This window comes from Motacilla alba, chromosome 27 (genome assembly GCF_015832195.1).
Source record: "Motacilla alba alba isolate MOTALB_02 chromosome 27, Motacilla_alba_V1.0_pri, whole genome shotgun sequence".
Classification (NCBI taxonomy): domain Eukaryota; kingdom Metazoa; phylum Chordata; class Aves; order Passeriformes; family Motacillidae; genus Motacilla; species Motacilla alba.
In genome coordinates, this window is record NC_052042.1 from 3,158,913 (window position 1) to 3,172,157 (window position 13,245).

Here is a 13,245-nt window from a genome sequence, read left to right on the forward strand (position 1 = left end):
GAGAGGACTCGCACCGAGGCAGCAGCCACAGGACACCTCAGTCTTGCAGAGAAAGAGAATTTATCGCTCTCTTATCGAGTTCTTCCCACCTCGCTCAGCCCTGAAGACGCCCTCAGGATTCAGAGGAAGAAGCTGGCACTGACCAGACCGAATCCTTTGTTTGAATGGAATTTATGCCTCATGGATGAGGTGTGTGAATTTGCAACAGGCTGTTGCTTTTAAGGGTTAATCCTCTATAAACCTGGGTCCTTTTTCGGCCTTACTTTGCCCAGAAAAGTTACCCAGACAGTCCATAACTCTTTGTTCTTATTGTCTCGTATCATCCTAAATCCTAATTGTCCAAATTTTTATTACTCTAACCATATTGCTGTTTTTATAACCATTTCATTACTATTACATTTGAAATTCTGGCGTTTTCACAGCCCGGTGTCGGGAGCACGCAGATCCCGTGCCCCAGCCTGGGGTGACACGGCTGTGCCTGGCCCAGGGTGGCCCTCCTGGCCCGGGCTGGCCTCGCTGAGCCTGGCACAGCCTGGTCACCCCCTGTGCTCCGGGCAGGGAGCGATTGTGGGTCCCTGGTGCTGGAGCTGCAGCCTGGGAAGGCTCTGAGCTCCCCTGTGGCTTTGCGGGCACCGGGAACGTTCCTCTGTCTGCTCCCCCCCGGGGAGCACTGACTCTGACCCTCATTCGTGGAGAAAGCTTCCTAGACTTCCTAGAATCCAAAAAAATGTGAAATAGGTTACAGAGAGCAGTGCAGGGGTGTCTTGGTGAGAAATGGAGGGTTTGGGGTTCTTAGTGTGTTGGGGATGGCAGCAAGATGGAGGGCACAGGGTGCCATCCTGGGCTGCTTCTTCATGCTTCTCCTTCCTTCTTCTTGGGTTTGGGTGGCATTTTGTAACTGGGCAGAAAAGTCCACATTGGGGTCAGTTACTGGGTTAAAAGGGAAATAATCGAGGTGTCAGCTCTTAATTGGATAGTTTAGTCTTTAAAGCCCTTGGAAGCAGAGACTGCTGCCCATTTTGTGCCTCGCTGCCCAACTCACAGCAGTCAGGCTGTTTTACTGATAAGAAATAAAACCTCCGGAGTCCAAACACGAATTACTGTCTCCAGTGCCTCCAGTCCAGAGCCAGAGAAACCAGCTGGGCCTGGGACCCCCACATTTGTTCCTGGGGTTTGTCACCAGCTGTGCCCTGCTGGCACCTGCAGCTGGCAGAGGGGAGGGTCAGGCTGCCAGGCTGCTCTCACACAGCTCTGGAGCGGGCCAGAACCGACAGGAAAGGAGGATTATTCTCTAAACGAGTGCAATCGATGCCCTGGCACGCCCTGCACCCCAGCTCAGCCTGGGCAGGGTGAGCTCAGCTCCTTCCGCTGCTGTCCTGAGCTGGCTCCCGGGGCTCAGCACATCCCAGGAAGCCCAGTCATGGTCATGGGAAGGGGCAGTCCCTGTCCTTGTGCAGTGACACAGGTGTTCTTGGGAGGCGGCTCAGGAGGGCAGTGAGCCCAAACCAGGGTCACTGGGAGCTGGGATCTCAGCTTTAATCCTGTTCCCTATCCTGGTTTAGGGCCTGCGGCCTGGCTCGCGGGGCTGGCACCGAGCTGCTGAACACGGCCCTTCCGTGGCTTTCCCAGGGGATAAACCCCCCAAACCCCCAGCCCGGAGGGTCTGTCCCTGCCACGGCTCAGCCAGCACGGGGGCTGCTGCCACAGGAACACCCCATCCCGCTCAGGGACATGGCACAGGCACTGGAAATCCCCCGAGACTCCAGAAACGAGGAACAGCAAATCTCTGACAATTCACGGGGTCAAAAGGCACCTGGATCCAGCCAGAGCCTGGGCTCTCCTCTGGGAGCTGGTCAGAGCTGCTCATGGAGCAGGAATACCACCCCAGGGAGGCCTGGGTGTGCTGGGCAGAGGATCTGCAGCTCCCTTTGGATCCCTGCAGCCCCAGCTGCCCGTGTGGGTGTTCCTGCCCTGCTTCGGAGCCATCTCTGAGGCACGACACACGTATGACAGTTATTATTATTGACAATTAATGGGGTCAAAAGGCACCTGGATCCAGCCAGAGCCTGAGCTCTCCTCTGGGAGCTGGTCAGAGCTGCTCATGGAGCAGGAATACCACCCCAAGGAGGCCTGGGTGTGCTGGGCAGAGGATCTGCAGCTCCCTTTGGATCCCTGCAGCCCCAGCTGCCCGTGTGGGTGTTCCTGCCCTGCTTCGGAGCCATCTCTGAGGCACGGCGTGGGTTTGACAGGTTATTGGCAGCTGGGTGTGCTGCCATCTGCGGCTCTGGCAGAGCCACGTGGGTCGGATGTTGCATCATCCTTGGGGGTTTCATTTAAGATGAAGGCGAATGATTTCTCTCGCACCGGGCAGAGGGAATTGTTTGCGTTGCTGTGTTTGTGTCTCTGGTGTTTCTGAAGCATCTGTCTCTTCTGTGTGGCACAGATCAGCCGGAGAGCTGGCTGAAATTTTCCTAAGAACATGAATTTGCTCCATGGCCACCATGAACAAGCAGGTGGTGGTGATGAGATTTTCCCCTTTTTCTGATCAGATTTTCCCCCTCTCCCAGAGAAGGAGCTGTCTCTAGCAGCCGCACGGTGGAGTAGCCAGACAGGAGAAGCAATTAGAGGTTTGCACTCCATCTTTCTGCTGGAGGCATTCCCAGGTCCTCACTGCAGCCGAAGGGCTGCTCTTCATTTTCAGCAGCAGCCACCCGAGCAGAGCCAGCGGTACCCTCAGCACTGGGCAGACTGGCCCTGCTGCTGAGCCAGGACACGCCAGAGAATCCATTCATCAGTGTCACTTCTGGTTTGCACAGCCCACACGGCACATCCTGATCGTGTCCTCACCCCTGGGCCCCCAAAAGAGGCGAGCGTGTGTCAGACACCAGAGCTGAACCCATCACTGCTGAGGTCAGGCAAGTGCTGACACCCGATTTCTGCCGTGAGCAGGATCCAGAGCCGGCACCTGCAGTCGTGAGTGGCTCCGGCTGAGCCCCTGCACCCTCCTCCCTCTGCCCGTCCTTCCGTGCTGCTCCCGAGCCGCCCGGTGCCGCTCCCGGCTCCCCACGAGGTGGCAATGCCGCTCTCCTGCAGGAGCCCCTGCACCCGGCGCCCGGCACTCAGCCCAGCCCGTCCCCCGGTGCGGGGCCCTGGCCTGCCAGGGGAGCTGCCAGAGGCTGCTCAGGGGCAGCAGGAGGAGCAGAGGGAGCTCTGTGCTCAAGATGACCCCGAGATGTGTTAGGGAGTCTCTTTTTCCCAGCCCGGCAGTCGAAGAAGGAGTCAGGATTCTTCAGCTGTGGTTCCCGAGGTTGTTTATTTTCTCTTATCTAATATTTTCTTTCTCTGGCCTGCTGAGGTCTGTCCGGCAGGTCAGTCAGGGGCACACTGCCCGCCTTCAGGGTGGTGCTGTCTTTTTATACTAAAAACTATGTGTACTTAATTTACAATTATTTTCCAATACCTATCACCTATGTTAGACAGTCTGTCTCTAAAGCAACCCAAAAGTGCCACCATCACCCAGAAGATGGAGGCTAAGAAGAAGAAGAATGAAGGACAAGGCATGCCCAAATCCCTCCATCCTGGCCTCTGAACCCCCATTCTAAAACCCCCAAAATTCTATTTTCCACCCTGTGACAAACAAACTATCCTTCTACTTAAACTCCCGTGGCTTGTAAATCTTCACATAAAGTTGGTAATTTTCTCCGTGGGTTAAAATCAAAGGCACAGGGGTCTCGGGCTCTGTGCCAAGGTCTCTGAGCCCCCTGCCAGGGGCTCGAGCCATCCAGGGCAGCCAGAGGGGTGTCCTGGGCTCTGACACAGAGGGAGCCCAGAGCTGCCTGTGTCCTGTGACACCTGTGCTGTCGCTGCTCACTGCAAGGCATCTGGAGCTGCTCCTGGGGGACCATTGTGCTCCTTGGCAGCAGGGAAACGTGCTGGTGGTGAGGGCAGGTGAAATATGGGTCTCCTTGAGCCAGGTCTATAAGCTCTTGGAGATTTATTTCACACCCAAGATAGCTCAGCTACCTTAGAAGGCATAAAATCAGCAGGATGGCTTCTGTGGGAGTGCTGGAAACAGTGTTGGAAACAAAAATGTTTTAATAAAAGGCAAAATAACAAAACTCTTTACAGAGGAAAACTGAGCCAGGTGCAAGAGGTCCTTGCTCCTGGTCAAACACCTCACAAGAGCCATTAGTTCCTTTGTTCTCTTTTTTTTTTCTAGGGAATTGCTCAGGGGGGACTTTTTGGCTTCTGTCCAGTTGGCCATCCTTAAGTTTGAGGTGAAGTCCCCCAAGGTCCTATGAGGTGTCTTTTCACCTAATTGAGAAGAGAAACTTCTGGGCTTATTTCCTTTTTAAGGGGACAAAGGATAGTTTTGTCACTCCATCAACAAGGGGCACATTCCTACAGGCGGGGTCTTGCCAGCATCGGTGTCCCTGCCAGTCCCGGGGGTCTCCAGCTCCCTGGTACCCCTGTGTGTGCAGACAGACCCAGAGACCCAGGGAGATGCAGCTCCAGACTGGGTGGGGGTCCTGCAGCAGCGGCCCTGGGGCTCCTGGGGCTCTTGGTGGGCGAACAGCCCGTGCTTACTGCAGGTCTCTGTCCTTGCTGGGTCCTGCAGGGCCATTTCACCCTGTGCTCTGAGCCGGGGGGGGTCTCGGTGCCGCCCCCAGCCCACCTGGGAAGTGCAGCAGAACGGAAGGAATCATGCTGGCGTTTGGCTTTACTGCTTCTCCCGCAGCTCAGCAATGCCCTCCGGGTCGGGACATTCCTAGAAACCAGCTTTTCTCCTCCAACATCCTTCCTGCAGCCTCGGTGTGACGGCAGGACGGGGATTCGGGATGAGCTGGATGTGTGACGGATATTTGACGCCATTAATCAGTGCGGGCAGCGCTGGTGATTGAGCTGCTCCTGGAAAGAGCAGCGGGTGATCCCGGCTGTCACAGGGCCAGAGGCGTGCAGGGATTCCCTGAGCAAGTCCTGCGTTCCCTTTCTCTACACGACTGTTCCCGGCGTTCGCATCCCAGACCTGCAGCCCCCGGGGTGTTGCTGAACCGGCCGCTGCCCACCCGCAGAGCCTGCGGGATGCTCGCTGTGGGGCGCTCGGGACGGAGGCACCGGACGTGGTGTGACACATTCAGAGGGACAGCAAGGGCCGGCCCTGGGCACATCCCGATCCCCGTCAGCCCAGTCCGGGCACCGACGTGGCCCCGGGCGTGTTACAACCGCTGCGTTTAAGGGTGTTTGTTCACCCTCCCTCGCACTGCTCAGCTGCCGCTCCCCCTGGCAGGGCCCCCAGCCTCCGTCCCTCCTCCTGTGACACCGCTGCTCTCCGCGAGGTGCCAGGAGAGCTCCAAGCAGAGCTGAGCCGCCGGTGCTGCTGGGGCGGGTGAGCAGGAGCGCACCTGGGGCAGGTGAGCGGGCAGGGAGCCGGCTCAGCCCCCGCCGCCGCTGCTGCCGGGACCGTGAGGGAGCGATGGAGTGGCTCAGCTCTGACTCTGACTGAGCAATTGTCCCTCTGCCGGGCAATTCTCTCAGGGAGGTTCTCCAGGATCTTGGAGATGCCATGGGTTCCCCCCCGCCGCAGCCCCGGCCAGCTCCTGGGTCATTCCCATGGGCTCTCTCCTCCACCCATGGGGATTCCCCGGGCCAGGGTCGGTGCCCTGTGCAGCCATCACTCCGTGCTCTCATCCCAGGAATGTCTCACATAATCACCCACCTTGTGGGGGTCACTGGGGTCTGAAAGCCCCAGCCCTCAGCTGAGGCCTTGGCATCAGCCTGGAGCAAACCTGGCACGGGAACAGGGGTCACAAAGACCAGGAAGGGTGGGAGCAGCTCAGGGCAGCTTCATCAGACACCCTCAGAGCCCCTGGGAAGCACTGGCTCCTGCCTAGGGACAGGCAGCAGGTCCAGGGGGTTTTCTGCAGTGGAAGGGCCCAGAGCAGGCATGGAGGGCAGCTTGAGCAGCTGGGAGAGGGACAGGCACAGCCATGATAGGATTTTCATTCCCTCCCCTGATGGATTCAGGACCTGCTGGCACCAGGCACAGGCAGGGCTGACTCAGAGCCTCGGCATGGGGCTGTGCTGGGAGCAGGGATCATCCCTGCTCAGCAGCTCTGCTGTCAGCCCCACACAGCCTGTTTGCACATGCCAGGCACCTCCTGCTTTGCTGTGGCTTGTCACACCTGGGCCATGGGACACAGAACAGCTCCAGTGCCACAGAAAGGGGCAAAGTACCAGGCTCAGCTCCCACAGCTCCCTTGCTGCAGCAAATCCAGTCAGTCAGCACAGCCAAGGAGCAGACTGGGACACGGGGTCCGGCTGGAGACAGAACTCATCTGCCACTGCTGCCCTGCACGGCTCCAGCCCTGCTCCAGCCGTTCTCAATGCCCCATCCCTGGACGTGCTCAAGGCCAGGCTGAATGGGGCTTAGACCAACCTCATCCAGTGGAAGGTGTCCCTGCCCATGGCAAGGGGTGGAAGTGGATGAACTTTCCTTCCAACCAAAACCCCTCTGGGATTCCATGATTCCATGATCCATCTGGGCAGGGCAATGCAGCTGTCCTGCCCTGCTGCCCCCTGCTTTCATCTTGCCACTCTGCCTGAGCCAGCCAGGTCCCCTCCACTCTGGAGGGAATTCCCTGCTCCATGCCAGGGAGAGAATTTGGGCCATGAAGGGGTGAACCTTAGCTGGAATCTTGTGTGCCAGGCAGGGCCCTCCTGAGCTGGGCTCCTGGCACGTGCCAGCTCATCACCAGCACCAGCACTGGCAACTTCTTTGGACACAGGATGGGTGCCCTGGGCCCTTTCCTGCCAAGGTGGGTGCCCAGCAATGGCAACAACCTGCAGGCACTGGGAAGCACTGGGAGACCCTCCTCCCACCCGCCCCGTGCTGCCAACGCTGCCTGGCACAATGGGGATCACAGCAGAGTCCCCTGTGCTGGCACAGCAAGGCCAGAGGGGACAAACCTTTCTGAGCAGCTCTCCGTGTCTGGGGGCTGTGAGGCCATGAGAGGAGCAGCCCCTGCCCGGCCAGGAGAACCAGTGCCTGCTGTGCACTGCCCCGTGCACAGCTCCAGCCAAGGGAGGAACCAGCCTGGCTGCCAAACAGCTCAGGTGTTTCATCCTGCCCTGGTGGGACAGGGGATGGACACCGTGCTGCCACATTTCTCTTCACAGAGAAAAGCAAGGCACAGTTCCTCCCGAGAACGTTTCAGGGTTTCACATTCTCTGAACCTCAGAGAAAGGAAGAACAATTCTTCTCACTTGCTGTGCCTGTGTTTGTGCCAAAGTAGAATGCAGTGTGGAGATTGTTTACCCAGAGTGATGGCGTTTGTGCGTGTCAGGACTGTTGGCAGACAGTCGCGAGATTCTGTGCAGGTGTGTGCAGGGTTGAGTGCTTGGCAGATTCAGTTTAGATGTAATGCAATGTAGTAGAGAATATTAGAGTGTATTAGAGTAATTAATTAGCCTTCTGATAACATGGAGGCCGCACCATTCTCTCTCCCCTCGTCGGGGTTCTCAGAACAGCAGTAACACCAGGCTGAATCCAGCTCTTGCTGATCGGGGGGTAAGTGCCAGGAGGTTTTTGGGGTAACAGCAGCAGGAATGATGAGCACAGGGCAGAGCTGTCCCCACTCTGCTGACTCGAGCAGACAGAGGGGCAGGTCAGGCCAAACACCTTGGTCAGCACCCGCCTCACTGCAGTTCGTATTTCACTTACGAGGCAAAACCTGTGCGGGGTGTGAGCACATCCATCCCCACGCAGCTCCAGCCGCAGCCCGGCCCCTTCCCTGCCCCGCGGCCAGGCACACTCATCGCTGCCTACACAACCCCCCGAGGGCCAAACACTGGCCGCGGGCCAGCGCTCCTTGCCACGCTGCCAGCCCAGCCCAGCCCAGCCCAGCCCAGCCCGGCCCGGCCCGGGCACGATGCTGGCACCGCAGGGATTTGCCTCTTACAAAACACTCGGCCATGGCACGTCGGCAGCTGGAGCTGGGATGTGGGATGGCCGCACTCCGGGGTCCCAGTGGTCCCGTTGCCAAAGCTCGGGCAGGCTCTGGGACAGGCTGGCCCGGGAAGGGCACAGGTTGCAGTGGCAGAGGACGCTCGAGGGGACATCAGCCCCTGGGGTGCTCAAGGTCCTTGAGAGCCACAGCTGGTGTTCGCTGCCCTGCTGTGCAGCTGCCCGGCCCCCTGTGCCCGTGCACACTCCTGGGGCTCCCCTGGCACCCCGAAGGTGCAGGAGCAGCGTGTTTATGCCAGAGCTGCCTGGTCACCCTCTCTCTGTAACCAGCAAGTGCCAGCCTGGCAGGGGGACAGGGAAACCTCAGCCTTGGGGCTGCAGCTGTAAAACCCCTCGGTGACAGCCCCTGCTTCTGGTTATGAGATGGCAGGGACCCCTAAGCAGAGGCATTTCCATGCAACAGCACTGCTCAGCTGCTGTGTTTGTGGCCTTCCTGGCAGCCACTGCACACCCCCTGGCATGGAGCTTCCCGGGAAAACCAGGTCAAGATGGAGCCTTTCAGCCTGCTCCAGATTCTGCTGTGCTTGTGCCACAGGCTTGGCCCTGCACCTGCCAGAGGCAGAGCCACAGCGGCTGAGCCAGCGTGGGGCAGGAAGGGCTGGCAGATCAACTGGATTTTGGGGGCACAGGGAAGGCCAGGGTTGGGGTGCCAAGACTAATATTGGCCCTAAAGCTGTGTGGCTAATATTGGCCCTGAACCTCCCAACCCTACAGCAGGTTCTTGCCAGGCTGGGCCAGGCGTTCAAACCCTGTAGGGTTCAGATCAGAAGTGGGCACTGCCTGGCTCCCCTGCTGTCCCCCTGCTCCAGGGCAGACTTTGGTTGCATTTCTCTTTTTTCCTTCATTCCTTTACCAGGAGCAGGAATAAACTCCCCACCACGGCCTCCCCTGCTCAGGGGCTCTTCCCGAGCCTGCCAGCCTCGCTGGAAACGAACACGGCTCAGGGAACAGGGGCTGCCCAGCGGCCCCAGCACGCAGCCCCAGGGCAGGAGCCCCCCAGGCTGGGGGGGCTGTGCTGAGCTGCAGGCGTGTCACCGGCGTTGTTTTGGCTGCCGGGGCCGCGTCCCTGCCGCGGCTCGTCCCCACGCCCAGCGCCGGGCTGTGATTAGCGAGGCGGCTCCCGCGTTCCCATCCCCGCGTCAGCGCCGCCGCCCCCGCGGGCGCTGCCAGGCCCTGCCCGCAGCCAGGGGAGCCCGGCCAGGAGAGCCCGGCCAGTTGAGCCCGGCCAGGGGAGCTCGGCCAGGTGAGCCCGGCCAGGTGAGCCCGGCCAGGTGAGCTCGGCCAGGTGAGCCCGGCCAGGGGAGCCCGGCCAGGGGAGCCCGGCCAGGTGAGCCCATCCAGGGGAGCCCGGCCAGGTGAGCCCGGCCAGGGGAGCCCGGCCAGGTGAGCCCTGCCAGGTGAGCTCGGCCAGGTGAGCCCATCCAGGTGAGCCCGGCCAGGTGAACTCGGCCAGGGGAGCTCGGCCAGGGGAGCTCGGCCAGGTGAGCTCGGCCAGGTGAGCCCGGCCAGGTGAGCCCGGCCAGGTGAACTCGGCCAGGGGAGCTCGGCCAGGTGAGCCCGGCCAGGTGAGCCCGGCCAGGTGAGCCGCTCCGCCGCCGCCGAGCCAAATAAGGAAACCACCCGCACCCTTCTGCTTGCAAAACACTTTGGACTCGGTGCTCTGCTGACGCCGCCAGTTCCCAGCAGCTCCTGGGATGTGCTGGGGGCTGAAATGGCCCCCCTTCCCTTGCTGGGCTGCACCTGAGAGCCCCGGGACACCGCAAAGACAATGTTCTGAACCCCCACGGGGCTGGTGTGGCAGAGCCCTGCCAGCAGTGCGAGGGACACGGAGAGGGGACACAGGCAGGGACCCACGGTGCGAATGTGGGGCAGCCCTGGCCACAGGACTCACACCCTGCACGTGGAGCTTGACTCCCAGGCCCGGGACATGAAGGGGCTGCTGCCTGGCTGGCAGTGCCACGCTGGCCTGGCTGGGCTCACCCGTGTCCCTGTGCTGCCAGTGAGCCGTGGCACTGGACACAGGGCTCACAGCCCTGCCACAGCTGCTGCAGCACAGCTGGGTCAGGGCCAGCAGCAGGAGAGCAGTTCCAGCCTCCCCGTGGTCCCACAGGGGGGCCACCAGCACAGGGTGGGGAGCAGGGGGGGCTGGAGGAGGAGGCAAAGCTGGTTCAGGAGCTGGCTGCCTGTGTCTCTCCACACAGGGAGAGGCTCAGGAACAGGGGGATCTCAGGTCTTTCCCAACTGGGTAAGCAGCTGGGATGAACAGAACCTGTCCAAGGGGCTCAGTGGGTCCAGCCTTGTCCGTAATTTGGGAAGGCTGTGTGTTGGCTGGGGGTGACAGAAATGCCCTGAGCAGATATGGCTCCTCACCCAGTGAGTCTCATGTGCCCCCCGAGTCCCCCAGTTCCTCACAATGCCCTGGGTCAAAGCCCTGGGTCCCAGGCAATCACTGGGGAGCTGTCCTTGGCCAAAGCAAAGGTGAAGGGCCTCCTGACAAGCTCCAGTTGAAGGGCCTGACTGGCCACCCATGTGGCTCCAATCTCTTGGGGACACTGGTGCAATCCCCCCTCCCCCCCAGCTTCCAGTCCCCACAGCCACCCGCTCTGGCCCCCAGGGAAGGGTGGTCACCAGCCATGCTGGGCGCTGAGCTGCACCGACCCCACAGGGAAAGAAGGCACTAGCACCCCGGCCTGCAGGAGCTCTGGGGACAGGAGGGGGTCTGGGGGCTCTCTGCAGAGAGACAAAGCCAAAATGGGGCTGGCAGGAGCCCCCCAGTCCCACTGGGCTCCCTGGGCAGGGCTGTGGCTGGGCCACGCAGGTGGAAAGTTATTTCTCAGGAACTGGCTGATGGTGAAAGTTCTTTCCCAGGTGTGGCCCAAAAGGAATGTAAATCCTCTGAAGTCCTCATCTCCCCTGTAATTACTGTCAGACAAGTTTCAGCTTGGAGCTGGGCCGCCCCGGCCCGGGGCATGGGAGCAGGGGATGACGCACCCGGCCTGTCCCTGCAGCACACATGTCCCCTCCTGCCCCAGGAATGCATCCGTGACTCACGGGGACCGCGGGGGCAGCGAGCTGCTGGGTGGGTGCACAGCACTGGGCTCACGCTGGTGTGGGACCCCATGTTGAGCCTGGACATGCTTTGGGGTGACTGAATGGCCAGACACTGCTCCCTGCCAGGGGACACAGCCTTGCCTTCCTCCCAGCCGTGTCCCAGCCCCAGGGTGTCAGCAGACCCAGGAGAAAGGTGGTGCCTCCTTGGCTCTGTGAGGGGTCTGAGCACGCAGGGCACTGCTGGTCTGGTCTGTGCCCCTGGTGTCCCTCACCCTGCCCAGTTCCAATTCCACTGGCATCATCCCGGGACATCGTCACTGGGCCAGTGGACATATTCCTGGCAGCTGTGGGCCAGTAGATTCTGAAGGGTCTGGGCTCATGGGGCTGTCAAAACTGAGGACCATTGCACAGGGCTGACAGGGTCTGACCCATCTCAGGGGAGCCAGGCAGCTGGAGCAGGAGCTGGAGCAGCAGCAGGAGCTGGAGCAGTGCTCAGTGGCATCTCGGAGCCAGGGGCTCGGGGTGAGCCTGCTGGGGGCCTCCCCAGGGGAATCACTCGGGAAGGAGCCTTGCACAGTTCCCTCATGCCATGCCCTCACCCCTGTGCTGTGCTCCTGGGGGCCGGTCACGGGGCTGGAGCAGAGCAGAGTCCGCACTGCCAAGGCCCGCGTTCCCCGATGCCACAGGGGCTGTCCCCGTAGCCTGGGAGTGCGGAGCAGCCTCGGGAGCGTGTCAGAACTGCGCACGCCAGGCGAACACACGAGCGTGCTCGCCTCACACCCCTGCTCACGCTCCTCAGGCGCTGGCTCAGCCCCCGCCCCGGCCGTGCGGCGGCTCCGACCGCGGGCCCGGCTCTGCGGCACCGGCACCGGGGGCTGAGGAGCTGCTGGGGCGCGGGGGCAGCGCGGGCAGGATGCGGGCGGGGATCGGCTGCCCACAGGGCACCTGCGCACACCCCTGCACGCCGCAGTACCCCCCGCACACCCCTGCACGCATTGCTACCCCCCTGAGCACCCCAGAACTGCCCCACACTCCCGCCCCATTCCCATCCCTGTTCCCGTCCCCGTTCCCGTTCCCGTCCCCGTCCCCGTTCCCATTCCCATCCCCATCCCTGTTCCCGTCCCCGTTCCCATTCCCATCCCCTTTCCCGTTCCAATCCCCGTTCCCGTTCCCGTTCCCATCCCCTTTCCCGTTCCCATCCCCGTTCCCGTTCCCGTTCCCGTTCCGGTCCCGGTCCCGGTCCCGCCGCGCCGGCCGGTGCCAGCAGGGGGCGCCCGTGCGCAGCGATCGCGCCCCCGGGCGGGCCCGGCGCTGCCCGCGCTCTCTGTTGCTGTCCCGGCCGCTCCCACCGGGAGCCCCGGATCCGCCCGGCCCCACGGGGTATCCCCCAGTCCTCCCGCTCCCACAGGGTACCCGCGATCCCAGCCTGTCCCACTGGGTACCTCTGGGACCCTCGGATCCGGTCCCCCCGTCTCACCGGGTTCCCTCGGACCCCCCCACTCCCCAGGGCTCCCACCGGGTCCCTCTGCCCGGTCCACAGCCCAGAGCGGGATCCCAGCACCGTTCCCCGGGGCAGGTCCCAGCCCAGATGCCCAGCTGCAGTCTGACCACACCCGGGGCTCCTGTGGGGTGAGGGGCACCAGCATCATTGGGGCATTGGGACAGCCAGCACCACCGGAACACCGGGACTACTGAGCCACCAGGACATGGGAACCCCTGGGACTGTAGGTACCACCAGAACCGTCAGGACACCAGGGCCACCAAGACACAGGGGCATGGGAACTTCTGGGACCATTGGCACCACTGGGATCAGTGGGACACAAGGACCATTGGGACCATCAGCACCACCGAGATCAGTGGGACACTGGGGCACGAGGGCCCCTGGGACCATTGGCACCACTGGGATCAGTGGGACACAAGGACCATCGGGACCACTGGCACCACTGGGATCAGTGGGACACAAGGGCCACCGGGATCATTGGCACCACCGGGATCAGTGGGACACAAGGACCATCGGGACCACTGGCACCACTGGGATCAGTGGGGCACAAGAGCCACTGGGACCATTGGCACCACCGGGATCAGTGGGGCACAAGGGCCACCAGGACCACTGGCACCACCGGGGCTCCCAGCATTCGGTTCTGCCCAGGAGTCTCAGCCCAGCCCTGGAG